Below are 12,426 nucleotides of genomic sequence, written 5' to 3'. Positions count from 1 at the left end.
AGAGACATTCCATACGTTTTAACACGTTAACGTCCGAAATCGGTAAAATAACGTTTCCATTTTTCAAAGCTTTCCTTAGCAACTTTAAGAGGTTGTTATGCAAGCAAACCTATGTCGCTTATGTAGTTGTTCAGTGCAACTTTACAAATTAAATAGGGATAGGCTAACTTTATAGCCATATGGCCATGGTGAATTTCACCAATTCCAAACGGCTCTTGTGCTTTAACATCTTCTACAAAAGGATATTTTAAGTAAAAACCGACTGTAACACTGGCTTTTATTTTTATTCCGTTTGTTAAAGTGTGCTGAATGAGTGGGAAGTGGGTTGAACCTCGCGTGACAATTGTACGTTAAGAGACTAGGCCTACATCGATTTTCCGGCTTGTTTCTAAAGCCAAAGTTAATGCTGAGATATTTGACCTTCAATTTTTAAAAATCGAGCTTATTTTAATTTTGAAAAAAAGGTTTTATCAAAGGACGTAGATTGACTTAATCAGTGACACGGAGTTAGTATGATGTCTTAATTAATGTATTTAACAATACATTTATATCTAACAACTTGCAAACGTCCTTCATATGTTGCAAATTGATCCAAGCGTACTATATAAAAAGAATTAGAATAACTAGAAATCACATATTTGTGTGCTGAAGGACTGTCAATTGCAAATTAGAATCGTATGTTATTATCTGAATGGTGATGTTGCTTGCACACTTAACACAATATATTTTGTTAATGTGAAATACGAAATAAAACGATGTATCGATAGATTTATATATTTTACAAATATAATATATATTCATGCACATATCGATAGGCATACAAACGTAATTATCTATCTCATATCTATCCATCTGTCCACCTTCATATATCATGTGATCTCTAGCAGTTTGCTATTATGTTTATGGTTTATGAACTTAATTATCAATTAAATCTCTAGTGAAAGACCCGTAGTTAGTATATATTACGTTGGTCTTCCTATGCACTGATTTTTTATTTATCTATTATTTATAAAATAGCTAAACTGCTATATCTATCTATTAATACAAATCTTTACGTCTCCCCCGATATCTCACTCGCTCTCTCTCTCTCTCTCTCTCTCTCCTCACTCACTCTCTCTTTCTCTGTCTTCTTCTCTCTCTTTCACTCTCTTCCTTCCTTTCACTCTTTCCTCTCACACATTTAGAAAAAGATAAAATATGCTCAGACATTAGCACACACTCTCTCTCTCCCTCTCTCTTTCTCTATCTATCTGTCTATCTATGTATCTATTTATCTCTTTCGTTATCTTTCTTCTCTTTCTTTCCCTCACTCCCTTCTACTTCTCACTCTCTCTCTCTTCCTTTCTCTGTTTTCTCTCAATTGTGTGTATAATGTGTGTTACTCTTAACCATGTTCTGACCAAAACAGAACTATACGATATCAAATAAAAATGATTTATAGCAACTTTATAAGTGAATTGGAGGGGTTAGGGCTATTAGGTACACATAATAACCCACCGGGCTCATTGGGGGGCAGAAGTCTACTAGAACGGAATAAAAAAACCTCACCTAATCTATGTGTGGATCCACAATAGGCCTGACCAACTCCCAAGCAATAAAAGGGATAATACAGACACTATTGTGACAGATGCAGTCTGAGGACTGTCGTTGACCTACCCAGCAATTAATGAACCGTATTTTGCCTTGTCCTTTTCTAAAACGGCGCGGCGGTACTGAACTGGATCAATCAAGACTGTCTGGTCTAAATTTAAAAATTGCCTCATCCATGGCTGTACAGAGCAATCTATTTGGTCTGTCTTCAGCCCTTCAACTGCCTAGCCGCTGGAAAATTAATAGCTTTCATATGTTCCCCCCAACACCGATGGAAAGACACCTACCACTCATAGAAGTTTAAAATACGATTTTTACACCCCCACGAGTTTTGTCTTTTTAATAATTCTGTTTATATACAGCTATCAATTTTCTTAAGTACTAATAATCAACAACAACAATAAAATTCATATATCGATATGTGAAGTATAGATTATGTACTATGTGTAGAGATTAGTGACCGTTAATCGATAGTTATTCAGATATCGTGACACCCGACCGCATCTCATGATATCTGAATAATTATGTACTATGTTCAAAAACAACACCAAACGTGTCTTTATAAAAAGATAGTTCCTATTCTCAGTCAGTTGTTTTCCACTAGCCGGAATTCAAGCTTATACCTCATCATCAGGTTGAAGGAATTTATAACCACTTCTCTCGACTTGAATTGTAAAAGTGATCCACCGCTAACGCGACGTTCCATTGGAAAGTTGGTTTTTAATGCCGCACAATCTTTTAACGGGCGAAAAGCGAGAATTATAACACAATTAAATATTATATTAATAAATACTGTAAGAAAATTATTATAAATTAGTGATTCATTTTTAGTTTTTATTTATTAATTATACATTTAAAAATAATACATTAATAATATATTAATAAATAACAATAAAATTTTTAAATACGTCTAATATTATTTAGGTACATATTTAAAATAGGAGGTAAATCAAAATCTATTATATGTTTAATGCATTTATCTCCATGCTCGATATTACATTTTTTAATTTCAAATTTTCCAAACCAATCTAGTTCCCTCCCTTTGTTGAAATTGTGTAACATTGTTTATCCACATTTAAAATAAAATTGTATTTTGTTTCATTTAAGTGGTCCATAAATTCCGAATTTTTTATTTTATTTAGGTTGCTTAATTATCCATGGAATTACCCGTACAAAGTGGGGACAATGGAGGCCCCATTGGTAACCTTTTTCTTTTCAAATCAAGCAACAAATTAAATAAATCTGTTCTTTGTTTGAACCGCTATGAAGGCAATATTTTACGCATATGGTAGGAACACTAGAGGATCTAAAAGAATTCCTCCAACTAATTAATTCTTTACACCGTAATATAAATTTTACATTGGAAATAAATAAAGTTGGTTGTTTAAATGCCTTTTTTAATGTCTTTTCATTAAACGTCCTAGCGGATACTTCTCACCATGGATCGAAAAAGCTGCTGGTTTCAATTGGTTCATATACCATATGTTAAAACTCCCTTTAACACCTCACAAGTATAAAAAAATTACAAACTATTAAAACTGTGGAACTATCAGAAAAAGTAGGTAAAATTCTTAAACAAGAAGGTTTTAGAGTAGCTTTTACAGGTTCGTGTTCACTTAGAAACATCCTCTCAAAATCTAATAGCAAATAATTAATCCTGTTATGTAAGGTTTTGGTTGAAATGAAAAAGTTAGTGCCACGAGCGGGATTCAAAAACCTTACATAAAAGGATTAATTAATTGAAATAATTTGGTCAATATACCACTAATTAACTAATGGACCACTAATGGATCTAATAGCAAGGTCGACAACTTGGCAAAAAGCGGGGTTTACCAACTTAGTTGTAATGATTGCGACATTAAATGTATAGTACAAAGCGGTAGAGAAATGAAAACGATGGTTAAAGAACACTTACCTAAATCAAACACAATTTCAATTTCGATTTAAATACGTGTCAGTATTACACAGTTTCAACAAAGGGAAGGAACTAGATTGATTTGAAAAATTTGTAATTAAAAAATGTAAAATCAAACATGGAGATAAATGCATTAATAATACAATGTATTTTGACTTACTTCCTACTGTTAATACGTACCTAAATAATATTAGACGTACAAATAAGTCAAATTATTTTTTTAAATTTGATCATTAATTTTCTAATCTATTATTAATGTATTTTTTATTATTTGTACTACTTAATAAATAAAAAACACAAATTAATCACTAATTTATAATAATTGTCTTACATTATTTATTAATATAATATTAGGTGTTTTATAATTCCCGGTTTTCGCACGTTCAAGATTGAGTGGCATTAAAAACCAATTTCTCATTGGAATGTCGCGTTATCTGGGGATTATTTTTGGATTAAGAAATCAGATTATTATTGATGAATATTATTGAATAAATATGGCCCTTTGCACTATTTTTGCTCAAACCTTCCTTTCCTAATATATATTTTGTTTACATTCTATTATAAAAATATTTGTTGTATATAAAACTCCACGTTAAGCGTCTGTTTAGAATTCTCTTTGTGATCGTTTTGCTTATCCCTTTCCATCGAAAGAAGTGAGGCCGAGCAGGAATGCATGCGAGAAATGCAATGATGTGTTTGTTTATGCAATAGTCATTCTGAGTAAACCAGAAAGGAACGTCCTCGAAACGTGTATCAAAGGATGCATTTTCAACAAATAATTTCAATACACGCCTTTAGTATTACATGTACGGACAGCACTTCTTCGAACACAGGTATCCATGAAAAAGGATGAAAAATGTAGTTTGTAACGCTTTCCGTATCCATTCTCAGCCGAGGCGAGGTGTGAAAAATGGGCGTGTGCATTATAAACGCGGACAAAGGTTCCCATGTGGGCCATTAACAGAAAACGGCCGATATGAGATTGACTTCATCGTTTGACCCCATCAGACCATCTGCTACCCGCATACATCTGATTTATGCCGAGTGAGTCGGAAACGGAGTTTCGGGGCAACAAAGGATAGTCGGACGGAATCAAAATTTCAAACGTGAGCCCGAAAGCGACTTTGACGGACGAGCATCCGTGGTTCAGCAGTACTGTTAGTCCTATTTGCATGTCATTGACCATTTTTTTCCTTTTTTCATTGATGATACGACCTGACTAGGAAATAACGGCTTATTCATGTATTCAATCGCTTTTAGGCCTATTTTTCGAAGAGTAAGATTTAATATGTAAGGCTATTCTATTACTTAAGAAAATTTCACATGCAGTCTAGAATAAAATTGACCTCTTCACTGAGTCGGCATCTTCGGTAGAAAATATTTATTAATTTCATAACTTTGCGTATATTACGTTTTACATGTGGATTTATAGCTCTTTTATTAGGTAGCTCAGGTTTTTCACGAATAGATCAGACAATTATTTTTTAAAGCTTTTAAAAAACCATAATGATTCTAAACTAATTAATCAAAAATTGCTAAAGATATCGAGAGCGTGTTATTCACTTAATAAAAAACATGCTGTATCAACCCTGAATGATACATAATATTGTCGATAGTTACCACTACTACCGATATAAAATATAAATAGTGATCATTTAAAATGTTAAATATCTTTAAAATATTTTAAAAAGATCCGTAGTTTATAGAAACGTTTTTGTTATAAATAAAAAACACCTAATTGTTCACCTGAAATCCTTCTTAGTGAATTAGTGATAGGACAGTTCATCACTAATGCACATAACTTTTCGAAATAATTTTGATTGTACAGCCAGAAATGGACTTTTTTAAGTTTAAAAAATCATTTAACTAGAAAATCAATGGAATATTATTGTAAATATGTAAGAATGTAATGTTGTGTAAGACTTTATTTTATGATTATCAATAGAGAGGTTTTCCTAAACAACAAACTTCAAACTGTATAAAAATCCAGTGTTTTTATTTGTGAACGGTATGGTGATTTTTAACGTTTATAGCATATAGAACAATCCAACAAACCAAATAAACCACCCCATGGCATCAACTAATTAATCCAAGAAATAAGACAATAAAATTGTAGTTCGTTTGCCTCGACGCGGAAGGAAAGAAAATCACCTAAACTTTATTGACAATTATGCTCTGATACAATAAATAATTGCACAGGCCAAAGAAAATAATGTTCAAACATGCATGCAAAACCAATTAGCGTTAATCGACAATTGTCGGATTTTTCACTGTTAAAGGATTATAAAATCACGGAAAAGGCTAGTCAAGGTTGAATTTGCAGTTGCAATTATTTGGCTAAATTTGCGCAAAAAGAGGAAGGCTAATGAAAAAGTTAAACAGCACTTTGTTTTATTTTTATTTAAACTTATTTATGTATGCCCTGGTATTCAAACAATTATTTCCTTCCCTCAATGTCTGTCTTTAATATAATATAAGAAAAATATATATTCGTAACTACTGATTCTAAATAATATATTTTCGAGTATCAATTTTTGAAAATGTATCGTTATTTCGAAAGTTGAATGTTCTTGTTTATGCAATTTCGCGTGTTTTCACAGATAATGAAATGCGTAATCAAGACATAACAAACTCAATTTTGTTGTTTAAGTTGAACAAATACAAATAAATGGTAATTTCATCACTTGGCAAGAAATCCCTCGGTAAATTTTATCTTAAAATATAAAATTTTGAAAGAAATGAATTTATTTTAAAATGCAATGTAAAATTAACCTTTACTGTTCATACAATAAAAATAAAAATAAAATATAAAAAATCCTACGGTGATGTTTATTCCATGAACACAAAAAAAGCTGAAGACTTTTCGTTATGAATTTACCGAAATGTTTTTGATTTATAGTGCTTTCATGTTTTCAATAATCGTCTCCCATGAGCGAAGTTTGCTAGTAGTTTTATAGCTATAGTTTCCTTAACGAGCCTGGGATAAAGGAAAAAGGAAAGAGAAAAAGAAAAATCTTATAATTCATTTTTGCCCAGATCCATTTAATGGAGAAGATCGGTCTCAAGGGTGGCTCGGAGTCAATACCCTCGGCACCAGACAAGGGGTGGCGCCGAGCCACCAATGGGGGGTGGTTAAACAGTCCGACATAGTCCACGTGCCGAATTGTAGACAGAAAGAAAAGAAACTACAAAAAGAATAAAAAGCGGTTGCGAAAGATTCGTTTAACATTTGCTAGGTGTTTTAAGAACTTTTCTATACATTATCCTTCCTTAAGGTCAGAAAACGATAATCCCAAAAAGAAAATGGTTGCCGACTTTTTGTGAACTTGTTATATAAAAATGAAGAAGGAATGGGTGAGAAAGAGAGAAGAGAGAAAATAGATGTGTGAGAGTGTGTGTGTGTGTGTGTGTGAGTGTGTTTGAGAAAGAGAGAGATTTTCAATAAGAGTGTGGTTCTTGGGGTAACAGTTTTGCACTATAAAGTTGGCCATTTGGAAAAGTATGTCTGATAAGCTGTTTGATTAACTCCCCACCTTTAACCCAATTAAGACTTAATTCGCAGAAATTATTAGGACTTTTACACCAAAGGGTTGACACTTCACGATATGCTGATCCTAGGGAGTGACACACTTCCCTGTTATGCAGCTGAGTCGCTAGTATCCCCCATAAACTAGATGCTCAGAAGATTGTACTTCCTAATCAACGAGGTTAGGCTTTTGATTGATACGTCATTTACCCCCCCCCCCCCAACGCTTGCAAAACATAATCAAGCTAAGAGACTACAAGTACAATCGCACAAATAAATACATTCACCCCTATGTATATTGCACTCATTCTTATTGGTCGGTGGATTACTCGAATTTTCTCCATTGACTAAATACAATAGTAATCAGCTAATCTAAATTAGGATCGATGGAATTCTGTTATAATTATTCCGCGATCAACTCTGCACTCACCACTGCTGAAGGGGTGATTTTCACCATCAACCCCACACCACTCACACTACTAAATAAATACACGCACTCACACAAAACGCAGAACCACGAAACATATAAAAGAGATCTATATACAATAAAAAACAAACGACCTCTAAAAAGTGAAACAGGGAATTCCCCTACTGTACCTGAGAACCATTTTTCAATTCGACGGCAAGCCTATACGCTCTCGGTAAGGAGCCAAGGCCAAACCTCTATTATGCGGGCATATTGAGCAACCTTTCTCTTCATAAACCGCGTGTGAAACAGACGTTATTGTCAACATTTCTCTGATAATTTGAATATTTATTATTTGATATTCATTTATTATAAGCTTTTTAACTACTAACACGTGTAGTAGAGTTCAGTACTCTTACTTAATACCATTTAAGAGAAAAAAAGAAATCCAGAGGGAGAACAGGTTTAAATAGACATATCGCATGTAATTACAGGAGGCCTAGGCGGTTTCAATTTACTTGTGATGTTATAAAAAGAACGGTTATTACCAACTGAGAGAAACGGCCACCGTGTAGGCCTACGTCCCAAGTTAACAATCAGACTCACGCACGCAGACGTGGACGCAGTTCTGACAAGCTCTTGTTAAAGAAGGTATACTATAGAAAAACCTATAGTTAATTTTATTAAAACTTGTTATATTTGTTTTATTACGACAGTTGCCATTAAAACTAAGAAGAAGTGGAAGTGAATAGATCGACACAACTTCTGTACCTAAACAACTCGGCTGGAAGCACTTAGAGAGATGGAACTGTTTACGTGAACCGGGCCGCCGAGGAGGGGCGAGGGTGGAAAATACATTTATTTCACACCCCTTGACATTCAAAAACCACAGGGCTCCGACAGTGCTAAGTAAGTCCTAATCTACCAATACATCATTGGACATCTACAAAAACAGACACTCCTTTTACTTTTTGCCTTGTTAAAAAAGTGGACCCTTTTTAAAATAATATATCACTTGAAATATTTAAATGATGGATAAATTGTTTAATAAACGTTATCGAGGACTATAGAACAGATGAAGCCCTAAGCATTTAAATTGAGCTTGTGGAGGCTGTGTTGGAAATGACCTCACCACCAATCAAGGTAATTACCTGCAATTAGGAAAGGCTGAAGAATTTAACGGCGACTGGAACTTCAACTTCTAATGCATTGTCCATCTAGGAAAGCATTCCTTATTTAATGAAAACGTGTGTGTCGTATGAATTAAGTCTTTTCTAGTGACCTTTCCACTTTGTATCTTATTAGACACGTAATTAGCAGTGGTGTTTAATTAACTTTTGTATTATTGTGGAATTGTTAATCACCACATAGGTCAGAGCTAAGTAACTCACCAGCACTACAATAATACTGTATTCTGTGTATTCTGCACACTGTATCGACCAAAACCAAATAATTAGAGAATCGTTGAAAAAATCATCAATATAAAATAGGTAATAAAAAAGCATACTGTTGTTGTAAATAATAACCATTTATATATGTATTAAATCCTTTCTTTAAATAAGTTTTAAATTATCAAAGTCCTAAAGATTCAATAGAATAAATAATAATAAAACGAACAGATTAGAACTTTTTTTGAAAAAGTTGAAATAATCGTTCTTTCTACTCTGGTCACGGTTGGTTAGCAAAGATGAAAAGTACACCTTTAAACAACGAAAAATTGTGTCATTAAAAATATATGAAGTTAATAATTTTATAGGGCTCAACGATATGCGTTAATGATATTTAATAACCACATGTATAATAGTTAATGTAATACTGAAACTGTTACTTATCCAACACGAACACCTATTCTAGTAATTTTAGTTTGTACTGAGTCCTTATATTTTCGTTGTTATAAACTTTCTAGTTTTGAGTTATGATCTGTTGTCTTGCGAACGAATGACTTATTATTGTTATTGATCACCTTTCTGTGCCCGTATCTTCTCGCCTGTTCAAACGCATCGCAACTAATTTTATCTCACACCAACCATTTCCTTATATTCTGATGTGTGTGTATGTGTGTGTCTGAAGACTCTCTCATTCTCTGTATCTTGTATCTTTAAGTCTACTCTTTCTTCTACCTTCGTTGTAATATTTACTAACGCTATATCAGGACTCATAATCATCTACATATAATCAGATAAGACAAACTTGGTTTTGCCAATAATTTATATCTCAAATATTTTTATTTGTTTAATATCTCTGACTAATAAATTCTATTTAATGGCTGATCCAAAGATTAAAAATATTTTTTATTGTGGAAGTAATTTTCGTTCTTCAAAGATTGTGAAAGAATAATGAAGAGGTGAATCTTATTATTGCCTTTGATGATAACTTTTAATTTTCTCCACTACTATCAGTTTTAATAGAGTCCCTACATTTAATTTATCATATTTTAAACTCCTATAATATAAGAGATAATTAATAATTACTACTATATATAAATGGACTTACAACATGTATATATAATTGTTCATTGAAAATTCTTTTAATTTAATCAATTCAGTTCCTCTAATCTAAAGTTAACTTTAAGTATTTTGTTGTAAACCTAAATAGTGTTTTAAAAACAATTCAATTGTCTGTACTGTGTTTGACGGTTTCAGTCAGTGATTTATGCCAGAACGAGGCGGCGGAAGAGTTTTTCTAATAGAGACAAGTCTGTATTCATGAGGGCTGGATGTAGGTGTACTGGTCAGCTATTAACCCTCATTAAGCTTTGTGTGGCGTAATGGCCCACCCCTAATCACCAATACCCGGCTTAGGCGTGATAAAAAAAAATAGTGAGTGGGTAAAAAAACAGTACCGCACCGGCCTAAGAAAACAAAGTCTACCCTATGCCGTCATAATCCACAGGAAATTTCTAAAAAAAGACCCTGGGGAAAGACCTCTCTGACTTTTAAAGATTTTTAAAAGTCTGATTTTTGTGAAGGTATGATATTTGAGGGGAAATTGCATGATATGTACACATGTACACAAATTCAGAAGCGGTAAAGCTCAGCTCATTTAAATAGCCAGAATTGGCTTCTTCCGATTGATTTTTTTTTCGTATTAGCGGTTTCTGATATGGTAGAGGGCTTTTTGCAATTGAAAACACCATGAATTATTCATTAGCCATTTGTTTGACCGTTTTATCCAAAAAGCGAAGCGTATATTTTACGATAATCAAAAATAGAAGTTTCTACGAGGGTAATGTGATAAACAGCGTGCCGAATAAAGCTATGCAAGTTTTTTGGTGGCATTGGAAGCATTCAGAAATTCACCATAAGTTCAGTTTATAAATATTATTTTTGTAGCATTTTTAAATATTTATAAAAATTAAAATTGTTTTGCTATCGCTTTCGTCTAGCTTTTGACTTTAGCGTAATAGAAAATCTTATCTAGCAGACAGTTAAGTTAAAACATTTTTTTTGCGACCGCGACACCCCCATCCATTTTATCTCGACACGGTGTGTTTTTGTTATGTAAATTAAACTTGAAAGGCATGTTAATTGGAGCCAAATCCTTTTATAGGACTCCTTGAATGGAAAAAATAACTAATCGCTTCGTTATTGTTGAAAAAATTAATTATAGGTCTTTGTGCGGGAGTAATTGAAATCAACTCGCTTAAGCTTTTGATGGAATCAAAACATTTAGATGATAACGGAATGAAAAAACCTATATTTCAGATGGATTGTAACGGTAAAGCAAAGTAAAAAGATAATCTACAGTGATCAACGTCCATTCCCTAACCTGCCTGTCATTTTTATATTATTCAAATTTCCTTTTTTGGAGACAGATATCACAAGAAAAAAAATTATTGTTTGGTAAAATGAAAATACTTAAACTGAATTGATTTCATGGCTGCCACTAGTCAGAAGTATCAACATTACCGTTTTATGGTTTAAATCATTCTTTAAACATCCTTTAAAAAAGTTATGACGCGATGTGGGATTTTTGGACTACATCTTGACAATGTTCTAAGTTATCTCTCAAAAATAAAAGGCTGTTTTACAACACCATAATTAAGCCAATATGGAATTACAGATTGGACGTGCGGTAGTCAGCCAATCATTCAAAAATCCGCCGCATTCGAACTGCCCAATCCTTCTTCCTACGAAAAATCCTTGACGGTCCATTTTATACAATACATAAAATGTTACATATACAGACTTAAATATTTCTTTCAACCACCGTCAGCACATTAAATCAGCACATCCAAAACTTCGCATCTTGATGAATCCTTCGAACCCATTTCTCCACTCTTGTTTTTAACTGTGTATATTTCCTATCTTATTGCAACTCGTTACCGCATTTGATGATAGTTGTATTACAATATAATTAAATTTTAAAAAATTGCTCATATACTTGCTCCGAGAGAGTACCATATCCTGTTGATTTACTTGCTTCATACTCTATATTGGCTACTAAAACACACTTAACAAAATTGCCAAATCGTGTAAAAATGATCGAATATTAGTGAGATTTTGTTGAATATGTTTACAAAATTGATAGGCTCAAATTACGTCCAGGCATTCATCAAGTTATATTTTAATTTCTCTATTGGTAAAAAGTTACAGGACGGACTTTTCTGTGTTAACAAAAAATATAAATTTAATAATTTATGATCATAAGCAAATTTTATTATATAATGAGTAAAATAACCTCAAAATCTTTATTATTTTTGCTAGTCAAAGAAAATGAGCCATCATGGAAACAAAGAAACGTGCTCTTTTTAAGATTTATTTTATTCTTCACCATCAAAAATGATTTGAAGTCGGCCGTATGTGAAACTTTTCATTTTGAAGACAAACATTCCAGACAATACAAACAACAACACTACAAAATATTCACGGTTATGAAGAGACAATCAGCTCAACCCAGAGACCTACTTCCTGGGGAAAAATGGTCAGGTACCATTTTCCTTTTCAGCCTTTTAAAAATATTCTTTCAGGTTTCTATGACGGGGTTTCG

General features: G+C 32.9%; 1 protein-coding gene across 2 annotated transcripts in view; it reads right to left on the bottom strand.

Annotated features, from left to right (window-relative positions):
* LOC106665832 (neural cell adhesion molecule 1-like) overlaps window positions 1-12,426 on the bottom strand; it is a 176,025-nt gene that overhangs the window by 92,195 nt on the left and 71,404 nt on the right. The gene's annotated exons all lie outside the window — the stretch shown is intronic.

The sequence above is a fragment of the Cimex lectularius genome, unplaced genomic scaffold (assembly GCF_000648675.2).
Source record: "Cimex lectularius strain Harlan isolate CLEC.00 unplaced genomic scaffold, Clec_2.1 scaffold54, whole genome shotgun sequence".
Taxonomy (NCBI): Eukaryota; Metazoa; Arthropoda; class Insecta; order Hemiptera; family Cimicidae; genus Cimex; species Cimex lectularius.
The sequence above is the reverse complement of the archived record's forward strand: the minus strand, read 5'-3'. Positions and strand labels throughout refer to the sequence as shown.